This window comes from Cheilinus undulatus, linkage group 2, assembly GCF_018320785.1.
Source record: "Cheilinus undulatus linkage group 2, ASM1832078v1, whole genome shotgun sequence".
NCBI classification, from domain to species: Eukaryota; Metazoa; Chordata; class Actinopteri; order Labriformes; family Labridae; genus Cheilinus; species Cheilinus undulatus.
In genome coordinates, this window is record NC_054866.1 from 54624939 (window position 1) to 54643999 (window position 19061).

A 19061-nucleotide genomic window follows, 5' to 3' on the forward strand; every position below is an offset into this window, starting at 1 on the left:
ATTTGATTTTTTGGTATTTTTATAGCTGTTGTTTTTAGCTTAGCATGTATAGTGCAGTGAAAGGACACACTTGACAGCACCTTTCCGGCCGTTACGAGCCTTAACGGCAAAACAAAAACAACAGTGGCCTTATTACAACTTATTTCGCTATAGTACATGTTACAAAGGTGAAGGTAAAAGGTAATGGCACTTTTTGTAACCGTCAGTCGCTCCGATGAAAATTCTGCCGCTCTCTGCTATTATGAACTCTGACCCAGTGCTTTGTATTGTGGGTAACAGTAGGCAAAGCAGACTGGTGCGATGCATACTGTGAAATTTTCCCAAATCAGTACGTCATCCGGTATTTTTGGCATACTGCAACTTTCGCATTTGTTTGCATACTGCATACTACATTTTGGGCAAATCAGTACGCACTGCTAGTACAGAAGGCGAATTCAAAACAGCCACAGACACTACCATCTGTAGGGCTGCCCTCAGCGGTCAGCCAAAAATATCATTAAATAGAGATAGAGAAGAGATAGAGAAGTTAGTGTCAGAAATCAGGGAGAGAGTGGGGAAGGACTCAGGTCAGAGTTGAACTGGAAAACTAGATTCTGTATCGTCCATCGGTGCTCCATTCCTTAAACTTTAACGTGAGTTCTAAGGACTGAAGTTTTAGGTCTGAACTACATTTATATATCAGTATCAGATAAAATGAATTTGTAAATATCTGCATATCTGATATCAGTAAAAATCCAGTCTCATACGTCCCTAGTAGATTGCTCCACCATTAAACCAGTGTCCTGTAGCCTGTTCACCACAGACGTTAACAGGTCAGCGTTTTGATGGTTTCTCTCATCTGAACCTCACATTATATTGAATTCTTTCATCACAGAGAGACAAAACTCTGTTTATTCTTCTCTTCAGGAGCCTGTCATTGCTGCCACCATGTTTGTTTCTCTGATTGGTCACTTTTCTATGGCCACACCTCCACAGGTAGTCAGCAGCTGTCAGTACAGGGTAAGGCGTATAAATGTCACTGTATGCCGTTTTCTTTTGGAGATTTGAAGTATCAACATCAGGTTTTTGAGATCAGAGTAAGGGCTCATCCTAATTTCTGAAATCTGTTTGATGTTTACATTCTCAACCCCAAAGAGGAAACTAAAAAAAACCTGATCAGAGCGGGAAACTCAAGTTCATGTAAACACACTGAGAGTGTCTGAGAATCTGCTAATGTTAGCTTCATAATGTGCTGCTACAGGGTTCAGGCCTGAATTCTTCCTGCCTGCTGCTTTATTCTCCTTCTGTTCCTCACAATAACAACAGGTGTTGAAGCTAATGCTAAGGCCTGCTATATTTATAAAGCTCTATGAACAGTTAGCGTGTCCTGGTGCTGCTCTGCGTGTTTTCCACAGTATCTGTGCTGGTATCACGTCGTCTCTGCTCCATCTGAAATCAGTCCAAACAGCAGCAGTGCTGTGGAGGCTTTGGAGACTCTTTGTGAGCGTCTCAGCGTGCTGTCAGGTAAAACACAGTTCTGTTTATCTAAACGATCTGAGACAATAACACGCCTCCTCTAATCAAAAACAGGGCTGTGACCTTTGATTCCTGTTGCTATGGTGATATCCAGACTTTAAAAGTTCCTGCTGTCTGGACGTTTGACTCTGACCCTGTCCTGTTGGGACTCAGATCTGTTCACCGTGTTGAAGGTAAGAGACGCTTTTCACTGTTTTAAAGACTCAGTTTGATTGAAGAAGCTAACAGTTAGCCACATGGTTCATTAGCTGCTCTGACTAGAGTAGGGAGTAGGCTATGCTAACCATGCTAACAGGACACTTGAGCTCATTAATTCCACTTCTGTATTTAAACTTTTAAAGTCAAACTAAACAGTCAGTGTTGGATTGAACATGATATTTGGTGGGATTTTCTTCATGATGTGATCATGTGACCACATGTTTTACAAGGAAACTCATCATCAACAAACTCATATGAAGCTGAAATCACTGTATTGATCAGTCTGCTGATTGTTTTCTTGGGTTAATCAATGACTTGTTGGCTGAGTTTGAAAGTTTATTTTTTTTAGTGGGGATGCTGAGTAAGCATTCGCGTCGGCCATTTTTCTTCTTCCATGTCCGCTATCTCCTCCTTCATACTTTGTTGTATCGACACCGTTTAAACTTCAAAAAATCCAGTTTCTTTGTCATTCTACTACTATGTCTTTTCTTTTTTCTATCTCTTATCATTTTTAAAATATTTAACTTTGTTTAACAATGTTAAACAGATGGCAAAATTTCACAAATCTGCACTTTCTTCAACTCCTTATAACTTTTCAGCTTCTTGTACTCTTTTCAGCTATTTTTAATACTTTTTTATACTATTTATACTTTTTGAACTATTTGGCTTTTTCTAAAACTAAAATAACATTATTTCAAATCCGTTAGCTCTTTGAATTCTCTAAAACTCTTTCAACTTCTAAGACTTGCAACTTCAGCTCACCTCCACATACAGACTTCATTTTAGCTGTAAAACATAAAACAATTCTTCAGCTGTGTAGGAATGATTAACATTTTTGATTTCTTCTATAGATTTATAATAATAACTGATCAAACTTCATGAAGATTTTGGCTCTCTCACACGTTTACAGTGGAGTAGATGGAGAAGCTTAGAGTGATGACATCACTGCTAGAGCAGGCCAGAGCTCAGGATTCCAGAGCAAAACTTCCTGAGCAAACTGCTCTTCTGAAATAAATATTTGGTTCACAGTTATGATACAAACAACAAAACGTAGCCACACATCTTCTCTTGCTCACAAAAAAGATTTGTGGTCAAAAGGATCAACAATTTTCACACAGTGAGCTTCAGTGTGTGACCGACACCCCTACAGCTGTTCCCCTGTTCTAATGTAAATTTCCATCCTGAGGTTCTAAGTGGGGGCTTTTGGAACCATTTTTTTTAACTCGCTCTTAAACCATGATCTTTTGCTTTCCACACTTAAATTGTTTAAGCTACTGTTTAAATACCACATTTTCCCTACTTTTTTTTTTTTACCCATTTTGGCAATTTTTTTGCAACTTTTTACCCATTTTTGCCACTTTTATCCTATTTTTCCCCAATTTCACAATTGTTTCTCCCAATTTTCACCCATTTAAGCTACCTTTTGTCATAAAATAACCCTTTTCTCTAAGCCTTTGCCCATTTTAGCCACTTCTTGTTGCCACTTTTATCTCATTTTTGCCCCTTTTCACCATTTTTGTTGCCATTTTTCACCCATGTAAGCTACCTGTTGCCATTAAATACCACTTGCTTCCTCTTTTTTTTGCCCATTTTTGCCACTTCTTTTTGCCTCTTTATCCCATTTTTGCCTTTTTCACTGCTTTTCACCCATTTCAGCTACCTTTTGCTATTAACTACCACTTGTTTCCTATTTTTTGCCCATTTTGGCCCTCTTTACTGCTTTCTGCCCGTTTGAGTCACTTTTCACTCATTTTTTGCCACATTTGGACCATTTTATGTCACTGAGAACTCATTTTTTATCACTTTGCACTCATTTCTTGCTACTTTCTGACACCTTTTCCACATTTCACCCATTTTTGTTGCTTTTGACCATTTTTGCCACCTTTAGCTTGTTGTTATTGTACTTCAAGCTGTTTTCGCTTCACCCTTAGATTGTGGCTCTTGCCAAGGAGTTTTTCAACAATTTAGCTTAGGGTTAAGTAACACTGCCGTGAACAATATCTCCACCCTCTTTAGCACAATCTCACACAACCTTCAGGCTTTAGACTCAAGAGGCTACTCTGTCAATAAGGCAGTGTTCAATTTTTTTGTTAACTAAACTTTATTTTGAGCAATGATTTCACATTCTTCACAAATCAGGTATTGCACTCTTCAGCTTTTATCCTATTTTCAGCTTTTTTTCCACTATTTCAGCTATTTTCATGCTATTCTAAGCCATCTCTATGCTTTGTCAACCATAGAATGCCATTTTCAGCTACTTTTAGGTTATTTTCAGCTATTATTATGCTATTTTCAGCTATTTTTAGGCTACTTTCAACTATTTTTATCCTCTTTTGGCTATTGAGTGGCATTTTCGGCTACTTTTATGGCATTTTATGCTTTTTTATGCAATTTTCAGCTATTTTTGTGCTTTTTGGCTTTTTTTCAGCAATTCTCCCACAATTCAGCTCTCAGCATCCCCACACAATTTTAGCTGAAATTGCAATTTTGATCTATTTGTTTCATGATCTCAAAATCCTTCACTGATGCCTCCATTGATAGGATAAAGATTTATTGATCTGAGGAAATAAATCCATGTGCCAGCAGAACAACAGCAGAAAAGTTTAAATAAAGATGTTCAAATTCAAATTAAAGAAGAAAGAGATCATTGCAGAAGTTATACATCAATGACTAATGTCCAAGTTTCAGAATGAGCATTAAAAACAGACAGTACGAATAACCAGTTTAGTATTTCAGCTGGTATTGCAGGACCGTGCTGGAATTCCTAAAACCAGTCCAACCAGTCCAGTCCATGTGAGAGTCGTGATACCATCTACTGTAACAGCAGATAGTAGATGATGGAGGACTATTTCCTGATGTTTGATACACACCGATGGTGAAAGCTGATCTGTAGAGTCAGTCATGCCAAAAAAAATAAATAGATAAAAAAATAATAATAATAAAATATAACTTTATTTGTGTAGCCCTTTTAGAATCGAGGGTTTACAGATGATGAAGGTGAATCAGGTACATGTTATATTATTGGACTAACAGTATTGAGATTTTTATCCACATCTATCACCAAACTGAAACAAACTTTTTGAAAATCAGCAAAGAAAATTATTTTTATGTGTCTCTCCATCCACTACCATTATATTATTATAGGGTGTCTTCAGGTTGAGCATTAGTAGTGTTCACCTCTAAGATCCACAGAGGAGCTCCAGGTTCATCCTAGCTAACAGCTCATGCTCTCTCTGTCTCTACAGGAATCCCCTCAGATTGGATCCACAGAGGAGAATCATCATGGATGTTAAAGGTCCCACAGTCCAGCACTAACATTTAGTCTCCTTCAGTCTCCTTGAAGAAAACTAAATGTGGTTAGAGGTTTGATTATCAAAGATCTGTTTTTAGCTCATCTTAGTTTAAAAAACTGCTAAACATAGATTCAGTCAAAAATTCAGCAACAGTTGAGCAATCTGTGACAGTAAAAGCTGGGGAAACACCACAGAAGAAGAAGGCTCAATGCTTAGCTGTGTCATGGTCGACAGCCTTTATCTTTGCAGCCAGTGAAGGGAAACAGGAGATGGAGGATTTCATGGGTGGAAGTGGAGAGTTTGAACAACTTTTCCAGAACTCTGTGCTCTTGGAAGAGTTCTGTTAACAGCTGTGAATGTGAACTTTGACATGTGAAGCAGAGACACTGTTGGTTATTACCTGAATGTTTCTGCTGTAACTTTTCACTTTCTCGAGGGGTAAAAACATTGTTTTTTTTTTCCTTTTAAATGCATAATTCAAAGTCTTTTTTTTTTTTTTTTTACAAATTTGAAATAATAAAGATGATAAATAAGGGTGGATGTGATTTTTACAGACTGACAGTGATGATGATGATGATGATGATGGTGATGAAGGTGCATCAGCTGAAGCTCCAAAGTCTCTGTGACTGGATGTGACTTCAGCAGCTGAACTCCATCAGTGTTGTTGTAGTGACAGAGTGCAGCTCTCCCAGCAGGGGGCGCTCTGCTATGGATCAGTGTGAGGACCCAGAGGAGGGAGTCCCTCCCTCTACAACCTCTCTGTGTGGAGAACAGGAAGCTCTGAGGTGAGATGAAGATCTCTGACTGTCTATGTCTCTTCTCCATGTCACAGCTCAGCACTCACATCATCACCATCATCATCATCATCACCTTTATCATCATCATCATCATCCTCTCCTGCTGACCAACATCTCTCTGTAACTAATAATGTTGTTTGTTTGTATCAGGATGAAGAAGCAGAGACCAGACTCTCCTGGACCCAGCTCTTTGTCCATGAAGAGTGGCTGCTCTATGGCGTACTTTAAAGATGAACATCCTGCTGATGGAGGGTAGGAATTAAAAACCTTTGCAGCACGTTGTTGGACTCATCAGTGTATTTCTCCAGTTATATCCCAGAGCCCCCAGAGATTAGAATCGACCTTATAAACCCCTTTAGAGTGTTTTTAAATGATCACATCCTGTAGTCAGGGCGGATGTTGTTCATTACAGATGGCCTTCAGTTCTATTGATGTTGGACTGAACAGTTAAATTTTTCAGTCATGAAGGAGAACGTGAGGAGACAGAGTTGTTAATGGTCAAACTGGTCCACAGAATTATGAGCACTGTGTGAATTTGATTTGCTGCTCCCAGTCTGCATCCTGTCTGTCAATATGTATCAGTAATAAAATGTCAAATAGGGTAACATCTCCACGACTCTTTGAAAAGTATAATCCTGCTATGGGTCACACCAACTACTTCCCATGGAGTTTATATTCTAACATTAATGCTGTCATGTTCTAAAAAAGTGTCTTACACCACAAAATCAGCCTCATATTAACCACAAAAACATGATTGTGTATATTGGTGTGTATATTTCCAAACCAAATCAACATACCCAGGATTTCTTATTAATCTAGTTCAGTTTTAACTCCAGTTAAACCTTTTGTTTATTTTAATTTGATAGCCTTTATCATTCATATTATGTCTTAGAACCTCCAGTGCAATAAACACTTCAGTGAAGTGTTAACAGAAATAACTAAACTTAGCACAGAAAGTCAGGAAATTTGTGTTAGGTTATTATTTCTTTATTGTAACAGTGCTTCTTGGCAATAACTCTTATACAGCTTATACAGAAAGTCAGTTAATTACCCTTTTAAATGATGCCACATTTGTAAGGAGCATGCATTTGTGGGATGAACAGCAGAGCTGAGTATGTGGGTTTTGCTCATGAAAATTTTGCCAAATCTTCTCTGCCAATGCCAAACAGCTTATGTTGCTGTTGCTACTGACTCTTGTTTTGAGCTTCTGGTACCCCCAGGTGAGCATGGTCCCTGCTACAGTGGTCAGTGGGTGTCTGCTCCAAGAATCCGTATGCCACGTTTTAATGATCTGGATAGGGCCCGTGCGATAGGGCAACTTCAAGCTGGTGTTCAACAAAACCAAGTTGTGGCAATGTTTGGAGTGAGCCCTATCACCATCTCCAAACTAAAGGCCAAGTTCCATATAACGGGGAATGTCAGAGACAGGCCGCGAGGTGGATGTCCCAAGAAGACATCCCAAGAAGACCATTTCCTCACCCTGTCAGCACTTAGGTACCGTAGGCTGTCCCCCTACAGATTCGCGGTCAACGTCTGCAGGACGATATGGCAGCCGGCTCTTTGCCCAGACAATCCGGAGCAGACTGCACGCAGCCAATCTCCGGTCTCATAGGGCTGCCAGGAGGCCTGCCATGACTGCCCTTCACCATCAGGCCCGTTTGAGGTGGTGTCGGCAACACGTGCACTGGAACCTGAACATGTGGAGGAACGTTATGTTAAGCGATGAGTCCAGATTCTGCCTACAGTAGTTGGATTGTAGGGTCAAAGTGTGGAGAAGCCGTGGAGAACGCTTGATTGCTGCACCGATTGAATAACATCTTTTGGCGGAGGCAGTGCGAGGGTGTGGGGCGGCATCTCCCATACTCCCACCCATACTCAGCTCTGCTGCTCATCCCACAAATGCATGTTCCTTACAAATCAATGACTGCTTGAGAACACCTCGCTTGCCCACCACTGAACCCTCACTTTAAACACCAAAGTTTGCTCATTTATCGTGTGGATTTCAACCATGGAAATATAACAGATAGATGGGTGAAGGATGATTCAGATCAGCGCCTGTTCTCTCTTGCACGCTCACCACCAACCGACCCTCCTCTCTCTCCCTCTCTCTCTTTCTCTCTGTGTCCATGATATCAGTCATGGAAATAAAACAGATAAAGTAGAAACTATTTCATTATCGTTGACTTCTCCAGGAAACAAAGACGGTCACATTTGACCTCCATTTTGGCCAGCTGCCGTTTGACTCTCATCGTGTTTTTAACTGATTTTCCAACATTATGGCCAACACTGACAAAAAACAGAAGTGAATTGAAGTTCACACTGATTCAATTAGAAATTTCATGATGTGATTCAAAATATGAACTTTAGCGGCTTCAACAGTCTGTAAACCAGTATGAGGGCAGAAAATAACACAAATTAAATAATAAAAGTTAAAGGTGATAAAAACTCCTAATTAAAAACAAGTGATAAAATTGCATTTAAACTGAAAAATAAAGCGATATGATGAACGATGGATTGATTTGATTGAAGGAAAGGAGCCTCGAGGGTGGAAGGAACGAAAAATTGAGTTAAAAATGAAGGATATGAAGAAAATGTTTGTGAGGTTATTATTATTAAGCATTAGAAATGGCTCTGAATTAGAATATTAAAGATATAGATGGATAAATGAATGTTTTAAAAAATTCTGTATGGACTTAAACTCCTCTGAACAAACAGAGGGTGCACCTAAATTAAGGGAAAGTTTCTTCACTCAGATTAATCTCCCAGGAATAACAGAACAACAAAGAAATACTCTCAACAGTAGTATTACAAAGCAAGAGTTAATAATGCTATTAAAATGGGAAATCACCTGGACCTGACGGGTTCAGTTGTGAATTCTATAGAGTTCCAGGACCTACTTTTGGAACTCTTACTGGGAAAGTTAAATCATTCATTCTCTACTGCAGAACTACCTCAGACCCTTAAAGAGGCTAACAGATCTTTGATACTAAAGAAAGGTAAATGTCCTGAGTTCTGCACATCTTATCCTGTTGCCTTGTTAAATATAGACCAGAAATTACATGCAAAAGTGCTAGCTGTTCGACTAAAAGATCTCCTGCCATTTTTGATAAAAGAGGATCAGACTGGCTTTATAAAGGGTCTGGATTTAATAAACAACATGAGACCTCTCTTGAATGTAATTCAAGCCTATAAACAAAATCTGTAGACGGTCTAGTGCTTTCTCTACATGCAGAGAAAGCCTTCGACTGAGTTGAGTGGTCTTTTTTATTTTATGCTTCGGAAAATTTGGACTACAGTGATGATCTCTGTCATAGATAACTTAATATACTGATGGTGTGTTTGCTTTTGTGTGATCCTGAGACATCTGTGCCAGCACTTATTAATGTCATCAGCAGGTTTAGTACATTTTTAGGTTTAGGTTTTCAAGGTTACTGAAGACTACACCATCGTTCCCATTTAAATGGTTTTGTTTATTTAGGTGTTTTGGTTACCTCATCATTTGACCAAATCTGCAAAGCTAACTTTGTTCCTTTATTTGGAAAAATAAGATTTAGAATGCTATAACTCACTTCCTGTTTCTTGGCTGGGACGTGATAAAGATGACAGTGTTACCCAGACTGCTTTAACCCATTCAAATGATTCCTGTATTGTTCTCAAAAAAGGGTCCAAAAGGATTTGAACAGCTGGCTTTTATTTGGAGTAAGCACAGACCAACAGTCCAGTTGGCTGTTTTACAACTGCCAAGTTCAGTGGGAGTTTTGGATCTGCTGAACATTAAAATATACCAACTGTTGGGGCGCGCTGGTGGTCGAGTGGTTTAAGGCACCACCCATGTACACAGGCGGCCCGGGTTCGAATCTGGCCTGTGGCCCTTTACCGCATGTCTCTCCCCACTCTCTTCCATGTCTCCAGGTCTATCCACTGTTTTTCCTCTGTCAAATGAAAGCCAAAATAAATCTTTAAAAAAATCTATATACCTACTGGGTGCTCACTTGAAGTTTATATCCAATTTTAAAAAGAACAAGTCTTCTTGTATCTGGCTAGATATTGAAGTGTTTTTACCAAAATTATTGCAAAACATGCAATTCTTAAAGAGCTTTAGGAATATTCCAGATAATTGTTCTAATCCAATAATACTTAATGCTTTGAAGGCATAGAAGCTAGTGTGGCATCTGGAGGGAAGGTCTAAATTAACTTCAGTGTTTACTCCTATAATTAATAACCCAGGCATTTTGCCAGGCACTGGATTCTGGTTTTCTGCATTGGTGTGACAAAAATATAAGGGGACTAGGGGACTTATTTCAGAGTAATAGCCTAATGTATTTGAACCATTAATAAATACACACCAACTCTCAAAACAGGATTTTTCCATTTCTTACAGCTAAGGCATTATATTTCCCAGAGTACCACCCTGACAGAACACCCTGAAGTATCTGTTATTGAGAAAATGTTACTACAACATCCAGAGGAAGTGTCTTTGAGCTCTCTCTACAACGTAATATGTGATATTTCACCCACTAATACACAGAGGGTTAGGGTGTATGGGAGAGGGAGTTATCAGTGACTATTGATGAGGAGGCATGCGAAAGAATTTGGAAAAATGCCAAAAAGATTTCAACATGTTCACCAACAAAGTCAATCCAGTTCAGAATTACACATCAAACTCGTATATCTCCCAGTCGCATGCATTCCTTTAATCCAACACTTTCCCCTCTGTGTGTTAAAACAGAAATTTACACTCTAGCTCACAATTTATGGTCAGAAATACTTCTGGAATGGAGGAAATATTTCCTAAAAACCTTGAGATAGATGCCATGTCACTGATTTTGGGTCTACATAGTCAGAACATAAGCACTGATGCAAATAAAAGGTTGTATAACTTTGTCACTTTTGCTTCAAGACAAAAATATTGTTATAATGGATTAGTGATAATAGCCCTTCCCTTAAAGGATGGAGGAAAGTTGTGATTGAACTGGTTCCCTTAGAATATCTTACCAGCATTCTGCATGAAAACAAAGATCAGTTTTACAAAGTCTGGCAGCTTTATCTGAATTATATAGGGCCTGATCTCTATGCTTTTATTGTAAAGAGAGTTTCTTGAGTCTGGGTTGTGACTTGTTACAAGCATAAAATGGATATTTGCTGGTGTCTTTGTGTATAATTGCATCCACCTGAACTGTTTGTTTTGTTTATGTTCTGATTTGTTGGTTATTGTGCATATTTGTTGATTATTATGTTATTGACGATATATGTGATATTTTATTTACAGTAAAAAAATTAAGAAAATTCAATAAACATATTGGGAAAAAAATTAATTATAAAAATATTTGAGAGTTGGCAATAAAAAGTGATTAACTTGAGATTAGATAATCACTTTAAATCAATTTAACATGTAATTTTTGTTTCTTGAGCATTAAACCAGACATCACAGAAAGTCATCAAAGTTTAGTTTTTGGTTCTTTCCCCCTTCATAAACCAGGAATACTCTAGTTTATTTATGATTTCATTAACAGAGAAAGAATGTAGAAGGTATGTTTTATTATCATGAATGTCTGTAAGACAGTAAAGGAAGAACCTCTCGGTCATTGGTGGGTTAGTTTGAACTGTCAGAGTCTCTCATGTTCACATTAATCAGCTGTTTGTTTGTATCAGGATGAAAGAGCAGAGACCAGACTCTCCTGGACCTAGCTGTGTGTCCATGAAGAGTGATCAGTCTAAAGGTGCTCTTATTACCTTTAAAGATGAAAGAAGGTAAGACTCAGAATCACATTTGATTTATTTAATTTCAGACTAAAATCTTGGCACAGAGGTTTACAGTGAGTTCATGGACTCATCAGTGTTTAGTTTATTCTAGGAGGGTCAACACAAAAGAAGAGCCAGAGTTGAATGAAGCTAAATAACATCTGAGGTCCTGGGGCAGGAAGATCTAAAAAAATACATGAGAAATGATAAAAAAATCAGCATGCAACCAGTTTAAAGAAAACACAAACACTCCACATCAGTCCATCACACAGTGTAATGTTGAAAACAGATATGAGTTAAGCTCTACATAGGCACACGTCAATAATTCACTGATAGTTCTCCACATAGCTAGCCATATCATTGTGTTAGTGTGTATTTAAACATAATCCAGTTAATACAGATGGAACTTAATGAGCAGAGGTCTAGTTTATTTCCTTCTACACCGCGTTCCACATTATTGTGCAAATGACATTTTTCTCTGATTTTCTAAATATCAATGCAAATGACAGTCATAATATTTTTCAAGTCATCACCAGTTAGAGTATAATTCAAATGATTTTGAACAAACTTCATAATGATAACTTTTTTTTTTTTTTTAAATAAAAACCTCAAAATGCACTTTTCCACATGTTCCACATTATTAAGCAGGCCACAGGTTTCAGCAATATGGGAAAGAAAAAGGATCTCTGCTGCTGAAAAGTCTCAAATAGTGTAATGCCTTGGACAAGGAATGAAAACATTCAATATTTCAGGAAAAATTAAGCATGATCATCGTACTGTGAAGAAATTTGTGGCTGATTCAGAGCACAGACGGGTTCCTGCAGATAAAGGCATAATGAGGAAGGTTTCTGACGGACAAATACATCAGATTAAGAGAGCAGCTTCTAAAATGCCATTACAAAGCAGCAAACAAGTATTTGAAGCTGCTGGTGCCTCTGGAGTCCCACCAACCTCAAGGTGTAGGATCCTTCAGAGGCTTGCAGTCGTGAATAAACCTACTATTCAGCCACCCCTAACCAATGCTCACAAGCAGAAATGGTTGCAGTGGGCCCAGAAATACATGAAGACTCATTTTCAAACAGTCTTGTTGGCTGATGAGTGCCGTGCAACCCTGGATGGTCCAGATGGAGGAGTAGTGGATGGTTGGTGGATGGCCACCATGTCCCAATGAGGCCGGGACCCTCCTCCTCAACAAGGAGGGGGCGGAGTCATGTTTTGAGCAGGAATCATGAGGAGAGAGCTGATAGGCCCCTTTAGGGTCCCTGAAGGTGTGAAAATGACCTCGGCAAAGTATCTAGAGTTTCTGACTGACCACTTTCTTCCATGGTACAAAAAGAGAATCGTGCCTTCTGTAGCAAAATTTTCTTCAAGCATGACAATGCTCCATCTCATGCTGCAAAGAATCCCTCGTGTCATTGGCTGCTATGGGCATAAAAGGAGAGAAACTCATGGTGTGGCCCCCATCCTCCCCTGACCTTTAACCCTACTGAGAACCTTTGGAGCATCCTCAAGCTAAAGATCTATGAGGGTGGGAGGCAGTTCACATCAAAACAGCAGCTCTGGGAGGATATTCTGACATTCTGCAAAGAAATTCAAGCAGAAACTCTCCAAAAACTCACAAGTTCAAAAGGAGATATCAAAGAAGGGCTCCTATGTTAACATGGAACTTGGTCTGTTAAGATGTTTTTGATTGAAATAGCTTTGATTTCAGTAAATATGACCCCCTGATGCTGCAATTTCTACAAATGACCATTTTCAGTTTCTCACAACCTATAAAATGTTTTAAAAAGCTGTTGTGCTTAATAATGTGGAACAGTGCATTTTGAGGTTTTTATTAAAAAAAAAAAAAAAATTTTGGTCATTATGAAGTTAGTTCAAAAACATTTGAATTATGCTCTAATGGCTGATGACTTGAAAAAATTCTGACTGTCATTTGCATTAATATTTAGGAAAATCAGAGAAAAATATCATTTGCATAATAATGTGGAACGCGGTGTGTAAACCTCATCATTTTTCAGTTTTCCCAGAGCTCCCTTTCTTCCAGTCTTTCTCCCACATCTCTGTTCATGTTCACTTCTCCCAGGACACACACTTTCACCTGATGACTCCACCAGATGACCTCTGACTTTACATCCTTCTCCTATCTGAACACGTATTACTTGGTCTCTGTTTCCACGTCATGCTGATGACGTCCAGATTTACATCTCCATCTTCATCAACACAGAAATCTGCTTCACTGAAATCAAAACATGGATGCTAACCAAGTTAACAACTCCCCCATGTCCCTCCCCTCATCTCTGAATCATTACTGACAGAAAGCGCTCCTGTAATCAACACATCTCCCAGCTCACATGAACCGCCTACTTCCACCTCAATGACACAGCCTGGCTCCACCCACCAATCTCTCTCTCTGCTGCTGAAATCCTGATCCATGCTTTCATTCCACCCAGACTCAAAACCTTGACCCATCAGGTGCCCTCCTCCCTCACTGACCTGCTCCACCATCATTCTCCTCCCCATAGCTGCTGTTTCTCTGATGCCAACCTCCTCTCTCCACGACTCAGAACCAATCAGTGAACCTGGGGGTCAGACCTTTTCCATAGCTGCCCCCTCCCTCTGGACCTCACTCCCCACACATATTCAAGACTGGACTGACACACCCACATTCAAGTCCTGGTTCAGAACTCACTTTTAGAACAATCTTTTAATGTGTGACTACACTGTTTTTCTATGTTGATGATCTGTTGTTGGTCATGTGACCTGATGGTGTAATGATGATTTTCATCCACCTACATAAATGATTTTTACTTGTTTTCGTAGCTGTTCACATCCAGTAATCTGCTTCATCACCTGTCCTTAAACTTGATGTTTTCCCCACAGAGATCAGCTGGAGAGCTCAGAGGTTCACAGTGATCAGTCGGCCCAGCAGAATCCAACAGACATGGACTCCACTTTTATGGTGTGTTAACACACTTTTATACTCACCTAGCAGAACAAGAACAACAGTTCTCCTGCTTTAGAGAACACAATCAGAGGCTCTTTCTGTTCTAGCTGCTGGAGGAGAACATTGTCACCTTTGTGAAGAAGGAGCTGAAGAGACTCCAGAGGGTTCTGAGTCCAGATTACCCAGAATGCTTTGAGAGTCAAAGTGAAGATGAAGAGCAGATGGGACGCTGCAAAGAGAATTTTTTGAAGATCACTCTCCATTTCCTGAGGAGAATGAAGCAGGAGGAGCTGGCTGACCATCTGCAGAGCAGTAAGAACATTTAACAGATTTAACATGATGGAACAAAGACCAGGAAGTTTACAACACCAACCTGAGACAGTTTAATGACACAAACATCTATATCAGGATCTCTTCACTCATCTCAGTTGTTCTTGTTTATTCAGGGACTGGTGCTCCAGTGTGCCGACAGAAACTGAAGTCTAACCTGAAGGAGAAGTTCCAGTGTGTGTTTGAGGGGATTGCTAAAGCAGGAAACCCAACCCTTCTGAATCAGATCTACACAGAGCTCTACATCACAGAGGGAGGGACTGGAGAGGTCAACGAAGAACACGAGGTCAGACAGATCGAAACAACATCCAGGAAAGCACACAGAGCAGAAACTACCATCAGACAGGAAGACATCTTTAAAGGCTCACCTGGAAGAGATGAACCAATCAGAAGAGTGATGACAAAGGGAGTGGCTGGCATTGGGAAAACAGTCTTAACACAGAAGTTCAGTCTGGACTGGGCTGAAGGGAAAGCCAACCAGCACATCCAGTTCACATTTCCATTCACTTTCAGAGAGCTGAATGTGCTGAAAGAGAAAAAGTTGAGCTTGGTGGAACTTGTTCATGATTTCTTCACTGAAACCAAAGAAGCAGGACTCTGCAGGTTTGAAGAGTTCCAGGTGGTGTTCATCTTTGACGGTCTGGATGAGCGTCGACTTCCTCTGGACTTCCACAACAATGGGATCTTGACTGATGTTAGCCAGTCCACCTCAGTGGATGTGCTGCTGACAAACCTCATCAGGGGGAACCTGCTTCCATCTGCTCGCCTCTGGATAACCACACGACCTGCAGCAGCCAATCAGATCCCCCCTGAGTGTGTTGACATGGTGACAGAGGTCAGAGGGTTCACTGACCCTCAGAGGGAGGAGTACTTCAGGAAGAGATGAGGAGATGAGGAGCAGGCCAGCAGAATCATCTCCCACATCAAGACATCCCGAAGCCCCACATCATGTGCCACATCCCAGTCTTCTGCTGGATCATTGCTACAGTTCTGGAGGATGTGCTGAAGACCAGAGATGGAGGAGAGCTGCCCAAGACCCTGACTGAGATGTACATCCACTTCCTGGTGGTTCAGACCAAAGTGAAGAACATCAAGTATGATGGAGGAGCTGAGACTGATCCACACTGGAGTCCAGAGAGCAGGAAGATGATTGAGTCTCTGGGAAAACTGGCTTTTGAGCAGCTGCAGAAAGGGAACCTGATCTTCTATGAACCAGACCTGACAGAGTGTGGCATGGATATCAGAGCAGCCTCAGTGTACTCAGGAGTGTTCACACAGATCTTCAGAGAGGAGAGAGGACTGTACCAGGACACGGTGTTCTGCTTCATCCATCTGAGTGTTCAGGAGTTTCTGGCTGCTCTTCATGTCCATCAGACATTCTTCAACTCTGGAGTTAATCTGATGGCAGAGGAACAAACCACATCCAAAATATCTAAAATCTTCAAAGAGAAACAGAAACTTAAAAACTTCTACCAGAGAGCTGTGGACCAGGCCTTAGAGAGTCCAAACGGACACCTGGACTTGTTCCTCCATTTTCTCCTCGGTCTTTCTCTGGAGACCAATCAGAACCACATCAGAGGTCTACTGAAAAATAACAAGAAACAGCTCAGAGACCAATCAGAAAACAGTTCAATACATCAAGAAGAAGATCAGTGAGGATCTGTCAGCAGAGAAAAGCATCAATCTGTTCCACTGTCTGAATGAACTGAATGATGGTTCTCTAGTGGAAGAGATCCAACAGTCCCTGAGATCAGGACGTCTCTCCACAGATAAACTGTCTCCTGCTCAGTGGTCAGCTCTGGTCTTCATCTTACTGTCATCAGAAAAAGATCTGGACGTGTTCGAACTGAAGAAATACTCTGCTTCAGAGGAGGCTCTTCTGAGGCTGCCGCCAGTGGTCAAAGCCTCCAACAAAGCTCTGTAGGTGTACACTCAGTGATCAAGGTTAAATGTAGTTCATCTTTATTCAGATGTTTGTGTGATCTAGCTTTCATTGATATCCTGTAATTCTTCTTCAAGGTTGAGTGGCTGTAACCTGTCAGGGAGAAGCTGTGAAGTTCTGTCCTCAGTCCTCAGCTCTCAGTCCTCTAGTCTGAGAGACCTGGACCTGAGTAACAACGACCTGCATGATCTAGGAGTAAAGCTGCTGTCTGATGGACTAAAGAGTTCTGACTGTAGACTGGAAACTCTCAGGTTAGTGTGCAGTTGATTGAGATAATGTCTTTAGAGAACACAGCTCTACGATGATTGGATGTAACAGGTAACACAGCTGTGAATGAACCAATGGCTGTGAAGCAGCTGATTCAAGTCAGCCAATAAAACCAAAACCTCTGTGCTCTGTCCAACTGTCTGATCTCAGAAGAAGGTTGTGCGTCTCTGGCCTCAGCTCTGAGCTCCTCCTCCCACCTGGGAGAGCTGGACCTGAGCTACAATCATCCAGGAGAAGGAGGAGAGAAGCTCCTGTCTGCTCGACTGAAGGATCCAGACTGCAGACTGGAGACACTGAGGTACAAGCAGACACTCTCTGTTTCTGACTGATGAACTCTGGTTCTTAACTGATGTTGGATTTAAATGAAGATGTATGAAGTAGATCCTGACCTGGTTTCTTCTCCAGGTTGGACCATGGTGGACTGCAAAGACTGATGCCTGGTCTGAGGAAGTGTGAGTTTATTTGTTTCACTAATTTTTTGACTCTCTTAAACATAAATGTGAACAACACTGACTGAAGGTCAGCCTGTAGCTCACAATCTTTCTCACCTGTTGTTAGAATGAGGAGGATCCACTATATCTGTAACTTGATGTTGGTGTTTAATAGAGCTAAAGCTGAAATATTCCACAGTGCTCTCATTTTTCTCTGATTTCATGATTGTCACAGTTTGGCTTTCAAAAAATAAACATGACAGACGCCTGTGAAAATAAGACCCAGTGATCAGAAACCAGGATACTAGTATTGATCATGTCTACAGGGATCTGAAAAACCAGATTTATCTGTGAGCATGGAAACATGGAATCCTGAATCTGATCAGAACCAGGATGAGGATCAGAACAGGGATCCTCAAGTCCATGTAAACACGGAATCCCGGATCTGATCAGAACCAGGATGAGGATCAGAACAGGGATCCTCAAGTCCATGTAAACACGGAATCCCGGATCTGATCAGAACCAGGATGAGGATCAGAACAGGGATCCTCAAGTCCATGTAAACAGAGTGATTGAGGCAGCAGCCTATCCTGATGAATCCTGATCTTCAATCAAATCCAATGGTTGTCTTGATAATGGTAATGGAATCATGAGAGCAGTGAAGATGCACAGCTCTAGTATCTCCTGATGCTTCATTAATGCTAAAAGTCTGTAGTTATTATAAAGTGTTACCAATGGTTTTTCAAATCATCCAATCAATAAAATGATCATTCTCCATTTAGCCTAAACATTCGACAGATGATCTTGTGGTCAATAACAGATTACTGTTAGTGGTTCTGACTGTAAACTAGCTTTTCTTTTGTTGCTGTTGAATTGTGTTTTTTTTTGTATCTGTAAAGAACTATGAAAGGATGTTTATTATTATTACTGAATATCATGCTCTAATCATGATTGAAATCATCTCCATCATAAACTACTGATCTGAACGATATTGTCTCCCCCTAGATCTCATCTGTTAATCCATGGATCTGTTTTAAAAACTGGATCTGTTGTCCAGCCCTAAACTGAATGATTAAATGTCAGTGCTGTCAAACAGGATTCAGTGCTGAATAGGAAACGTCAGTTTGACTTTCAGTAACTGTCAGTAAAGTTGTTTCTGAATGAACAGATGATAACCGTCAGCTGTGTTGTGTCTCCTTCTTTCCATCAGATGCCTGTGAGCTGGAAGTGGACAAAAATACAGTGGACAGAAAGCTAAGACTGTCTGACAACAACAGGACAGTGATATATGTGAAGGAGGTTCAGTCATATCCTGATCACCCAGACAGATTTGATCTCTGGCCTCAGCTGCTGTGTCGGACTGGTCTGACTGGTCGCTGTTACTGGGTCTGGGAGGTGGAGTGGAGAGGAGGACTTTCTGTATCAGTGAGTTACAGAGGAGTCAAAAGGAGAGGAAATATTCATGAATGTTTGTTTGGTTGTAATAATCAGTCCTGGAGTCTGATCTGCTCTGATAAAGGTTACTCTGTCTGTCACAATAACAGAGAAACAAAAATCTTCTCCTCAGTCTCTGGGAGAGTATCAGTGTATGTGGACTGTCCT

General features: G+C 40.4%; 1 pseudogene; it reads left to right on the top strand.

Moving 5' to 3' along the window:
- The first annotated feature begins 927 nt into the window (after positions 1–927).
- The window catches only part of LOC121517262, an 18281-nt pseudogene continuing 147 nt past the window's right edge, over positions 928–19061 (top strand).